General features: G+C 44.8%; 1 pseudogene; it reads right to left on the bottom strand.

Annotated features, from left to right (window-relative positions):
* Nucleotides 1-1,571: 1,571 nt before the first annotated feature.
* On the bottom strand, nucleotides 1,572-1,688 carry LOC124778080 (annotated as a pseudogene).
* Between the last annotated feature and the right edge of the window lie 4,395 nt (nucleotides 1,689-6,083).

Raw genomic sequence — 6,083 nt, forward strand, 5'->3', positions numbered from 1 at the left:
CCAGAACTATGTGCCATACAGTGATATAATTTTGTGACAAAATTCAATGCAATTTGTGGATGCTGCCTGCCATATGTGTTGCGAGTAGAATAAATAAATAAACTAAAACGTCATGCCTAATGCGACAGTTTTACTGCACGAACAGCGAAAATATGGTAAGCTATAATTTTTTTTTCCTTTTATCATTTTGCGTGGGAAGTAAGAGACAGAAAGTTTCGAACGGGTCTCAAATTATGGATAAAGTTTGCTGGAAGTTGCTAAGTGCGCTCATTCTCAAACACATGACACATGTAGCGAGAGTAATTGGGGCACCGTGACTTACGCTTCCTCTACGCCTAAACATAGATTCTAAACACTAATACTTCACTTGTTGTGTTAAACACAACGAGTGGCTTATGACAAGATTTTGAATTTTTAAATCCAATCAATAACTGTATGAAAAAATGGAAATCAAAGAGCGTACCCGCAGAATTACAGGCCAATATCCCTGACTTCGGTGTGTTGCAGAACCCTTGAACGTATTCTCAGTTCGAATATAATATATTTTCTTGATACTGAGAAGCTCATGACTACGAATCAGCGTGGTTTTGGAAAACGTCGCTCGTGCGAAACTCAGCGTGACCTTGTCTGACATGATACGCTGCGAACTGTGGGTGATGGGCGACAGGCAGATTCCATATTTCTAGATTCCGGGAAGTATTTGACACGCTGCCCCACTGCAGGCTGTTAACGAATCTACGAACACATTGAAAGAGTTCACTGATATGTGAGTGGCTCTAAGACTCCTAAGGTAATAGAATCCAGTTTATTGACGTCGACGGCGAATGATCATTACGAAGGAGGATATGGTCAGGAGTACCCCAGGGAAGTGTGATAGCACCGCTGTTGTTCTCTGAATACAGAAATGATTTGGCCGACAGGGAGAGCAGGAATCTGCGGTTGTTTTCTGATGATGCTGTGATGAACGGAAAGATGCCGGCATTGAGTAACTGTAGGAAGATACAAGACGACTTAGACAAAATTTCCAGTTGGTGCTATGAACGGCAGCTAGCTCTAAATCTGAAAGAAATGTAAGTTAATGAGGATGAATAGGAAGAACAAATCTGTAATGTTCGGTTACAGTATTACTAGTCTCCTGTTTGACACAGTCAAGTTGTTTACATATCTGGGCGTAACGTTGCAAAGCGACAGGAAATAGAAATAACATATGAGAACTGTGGTAGGGAAGGCGAATGGTCGACCTCGGTTTATTGGGAGAATTTTAGGAAAGTGAGGCTCACCTGTAAAGGAGACCGCATACAGGACTTTAGTGTGACCTATACTTGAGCACTGCTCTCGAGTTTGGGATCCGCACCAGATCGAACTGAGCACTTCGTGTCTTCAGGCTACAAGTGGCCCACCGGGACCATCCGACAGCCGTATCATCCTCAGATGAGGATGCGGATAAGAGGGGCGTGTGGTCAGCACACCGCTCTCCCGGTCGTTGTGATGGTTTTCTCTGACCGGAGCCGCTACTATTCGGTCGAGTAGTTCCTCGATTGGCATCACGAGGCTGAGTGCACCCCGACAAATGGCAACAGCGCATGGCGGCTGGATGGTCACCCATCCAAGTGCCCACCACGCCCGACAGCGCTTAACTTCGGTGATCTCACGGGAACCGGTGTATCCACTGCGGCACGGCCGTTGCCCAGATCGAACTGAAGGAAGATGCAATTCAGAAGCGGGCTGCTACATTTGTTGCCGGTATGTTTGAACAAAACTTAAGTGTTACGGAGATGCTTCACGAACTCAAATGGGAATCCCTGGAGGGAAGGCGACGTTCTTTTCGGGGAACACTATTGAGAAAATTTAGAGAACCGGCATTTGAAGCTGACGGCTGAATGACTCTTCCGCCGCCAACATACATTGCGCGTAAGGGCCAGGAAGATAAGACACGAGAAATTAGGGCTCATACGGAAGCATATAGACAGACGTTTCTCCATCGCTCTTTTTGGGAGTAGAACAGGAAAGGAAATGACTAACAGCGGTACAGGGTACCCGCTGCCACGCACCGTACTGTGGCTTGCGGAGTGTCTATGTAGATGTAGATGCAGATGTAGAAATAAAAATTTTGTTCTTCCTGACAGCTGTTAGATAGGCTACTTGCAACTGGTATTTGTCCTGGGTTAGCTGATTAGTAACACAAATCTTGAAAAATGTCACCCAAAATAGGAACCCTACGGATGCTGTACGGTAATACTTTTGCATGTTGCTTCTTTTTCCTGGTGAGTAAACGAGAAGCCTTTTTTTGTGGTGAGAGTTAGGGAGTTTAATTCGCAATCTGTGTGTATTTTTCGGTACGGTAAGCAGATATTGTATACTTTCAGTATACAAAAAAACTATAATTTAAATTTAAAAGTTTTACTCTACAAGCTAGCTTGCAATTAAAGGAGTGCACGTCAGTTATTGTCTTTTCTGTTATTGTTTTCACTGACGCCAAAAAACTGCTGTTGTACGTAGTAACAGACAGACGATCCAAAAGAAAGGCGCGAGTGGCATTTGGCCTTGAGCGATGGAAAATTAAAATTCAGGGAAGCGATCCAGAGACAGTATAATTTTGCGGCATAGGTGATGTTATAAAGAAAGTCTCTTTGACCTATAGCAAAGTATTTTCATGCGTTTCAATGTATATAGGGGTTGCGAGCAACGATAAAACACTCTTTTTAGTCAGGATTTCTAGGGGTAAAATCAAAGCATAATTTATGTGCTTTGTAATCTTCTGATATGTTCTATAGTGCAATATATTGTACATTATTGAAAAAGGTTAAATTTATTCTCCAGAATGCAACCGGCTATTTTGGATGATTCCGTTTGTAGACTTTGAAGATAATGTTTTCTTAAGGTAACGAGTAATTACAGGATTTTGGTTTTACCGTAAATGTTCTGGTAGAACAGTTTCTAAAGCGCTGTTGTTTGAAAGGTGCTTTTTTTATGGAGTGTCTGTCAAGTGTATACAATTAATTTGTCGGAGCAGCACATTAATCCACGTGGGGCAAATACCAGTGTAGCTAGTCATAATTTTACACTGAAGTAGAGAGAGAACCGAACTTCACGAGATGTGTCTGGAAATATAACCCATATTCTAGTAGTGGTGGTATAATATTCTTTCTGTAATTTGAATATTTGAGGGCGTAGTTGCCTCTAAGCTTGCGACGCTGAAGGTTGAATCAAATTTAAACTTTACTTTTTTGTAAAAAGTTTGCAGAGAGAAGATTGCATCTCTTTTTAGCCACCACATAGACAGGACGATAAAGAAAGTTATTACTCGTGAGACAAACATCAGAACATGTCTTTAATTACGCTGAACGTGTCGCGAGAGTCTCAGCTTCATTGATGATTTCAGGTTGATTGACTGATGATTGATTCAATGATGATTTTTGTCTCGGATACAGGTCTCTTGGCAACTAGCATCCTGGAAACCGAATTGTTGATTTCATTTATTTACAAAAGTACTTCGTTCGCTTCATTGACGCAGTTCGTGTACAAAGCTTCTTGCGACGGCGGTTTTGGGGCGAAAGTGAGGGGAATCAAAGCCGTCTTTTATTATCACGATGACGCCAGCAGCGGAGTCGATGGCACACACACACACACACACACACACACACACACACACACACAGACACACCCACACACACATACAGGCGCGCGTCATGGGAAGGGACCTGGCGCCAGCCATAAATCGCAGAGCTGCGCCCGCTGGCCTCAGGGTCTTTTGTGGAAACGAAAAAAGATGAGAAGGGGTGAGGCGGCGGTAAAAATACGCACCCACGTGGGTGCCGGGCGTGTGATCGCTTCATCCGGTCCGTCGGCCACGCCGCACGGTCACAGCGCGTGACGTCACCAACGGCGCCGCCGTCGACGTCGTCGCCTACAGGGCATCGGACAGACCGCAGGGGAACGCGCTCATTAAGAGCGAAGGGCTGCAGGCGCCAGCCCTCCACACGCTAGTTGTCAATGACCCTCTACACGCAAGAACCGGTTCGTGCAGACGTGGATGAACCTATCATTACTGCGTTCCCTAATCATTTTAATGAGTTCACGGCGGTTCTACTGTGTGATATTAGAAAGTCGTTTTCTGGGCCGCTAGGTGAACTATAGTCTACGACGCAGCGGCAGATTCACTCTGTTTACTTCATAGTAACAGAAATACGGAAAAGCAAATACATTGTAAACGAAATCTACCAAATTTCGGTTACACGATAAACCACGCAAAACTAAAGGCTGCGTCCACTAAATACCTAGGGATTACTGTTACCACGCTTGTCCACCCTCTTCTGGAGTACTGCTGAGCAGTGTGGGATCCGCATCAAATGGAACTAACGACATCGAAAAAGTTCAAGGAAGGGCAGCTTGTTTCGTATTGTCACGAAGCAGGGCAGAGAGTGCCACGGACATGATACGTGAATGGGGTGAGAATCATTAAAGCAAAGTCGTTTTTCGTTGCGACACGATCTTCCCGTGAAATTTCAGTCACCAACTTTCTCCTCCGACTGCGAAAACATTCTGTTGGAGGCCACCAACGTAGGGAGAAATGATCATCATGATCAAATAAGAGAAATCAGATCTCGCACAAAAAGATTTAAGTGCTCGTTTTCCCCGATCGCCGTTGGAGAGTGGAAAAGTAGAGAACTGGCTTGAAAGTATTCGATGAATTCCAGGCACTTAAGCGTGAACTTCAGAGTAATCATGTAGATATAGATGTAGTATTGTTTCAAGTAGCTAGTACCGAACGATAGTGCTCTATGCGAGAAAATTGGCACTCAAGTGAGTGCCATATTAATACAGCAATACAGACAGCTCTTAGTTCTTACGTCTCCTGTAAATGACATTTCACTCATGGAAACTGTGAAACTATTCTATGTCTGATATAGCTGAATTATCTCCCAGAAAGAGTGGAAATGCATGCCTCCGTAATTGAGTGATCAGATGCAGTGATAGTCGGGACAGAGGGATCAGGACAAGTACCTTAGGTTTCAAGGGGTACTATTGTGGTGTCACCGCCAGACACCACACTTGCTAGGTGGTAGCCTTTAAATCGGCCGCGGTCCGTTAGTAATACGTAGGACCCGCCTGTCACCACTGTGATTGCAGACCGAGCGCCGCCACACGGCAGGTCTAGAGAGACTTACTAGCACTCGCCCCAGTTGTACAGCCGACGTTCATAGCAATGGTTCACTGACAATTACTCTCTCATTTGCCGAGACGATAGTTAGCCTAGCCTTCAGCTACGTCATTTGCTATGACCTAGCAAGGCGCCATAGCATTTGATAATTAATATTGTGAAGCATGTACAGTAACGAGAGATGTTCTACAATTGTGGATTAATGTTAAAGTTAAGTATTACATCCACTACGTACTATATTTGCTACTATTAACTCCCTTAACTGTTCCAGACCTCACGCCAGTCTGGGTGAGCTTAAACGCGTGCCTTTTGGCTTCCTCTCATAGTGACTTGGCTGTCTTGCCAAGTCACAACATTTTGGCAACAAGGATTTAGCGTTTGTATTGCCCTAATTTACTTGTGTCATGGCTTCGCCACAATCTCCAGATGTACTGTCCGAATTTTATCGCTTGCAGAATCAGCAGACGCAGGCCTTATTGGATGCCCTTGCACAGCTCGTCCAGGGTCAACGTGCAATGCAAAACGATGCGGCAGCCGCCGCTTCACCGCTACCGCGGCCACAACACGCAGTTGCACCACCTTTTCGTCATTTTGATGCTGCACTGGAAAGCTGGACGGAGTGGTCACGCCAATTTGGATTCCATCTCGCCGCCTACAGAATTCAAGGTAACGAGCGGCAGCCTTTTTTGTTAGCATCCGTCGGGGTGCACACGTACCGTGTGATAGTGAAATTGTTTCCCCGACGCGACGTAGCAACTCAGTCCTACGCCGAAATTTTGTCTGCATTAGATGCATATTTCAAGGAATCAAACAATGTACGTTGTAGTTGCCAAACGGTATACGTTCTTTCGTACAAAACGTACGGCCGGTCAAACTAATCGGGAGTGGGTTGCAACTTTGCAAGGCCTTACTAGGGATTGTG

The sequence above is a fragment of the Schistocerca piceifrons genome, chromosome 2 (genome assembly GCF_021461385.2).
Source record: "Schistocerca piceifrons isolate TAMUIC-IGC-003096 chromosome 2, iqSchPice1.1, whole genome shotgun sequence".
In the NCBI taxonomy this organism is placed as follows: domain Eukaryota; kingdom Metazoa; phylum Arthropoda; class Insecta; order Orthoptera; family Acrididae; genus Schistocerca; species Schistocerca piceifrons.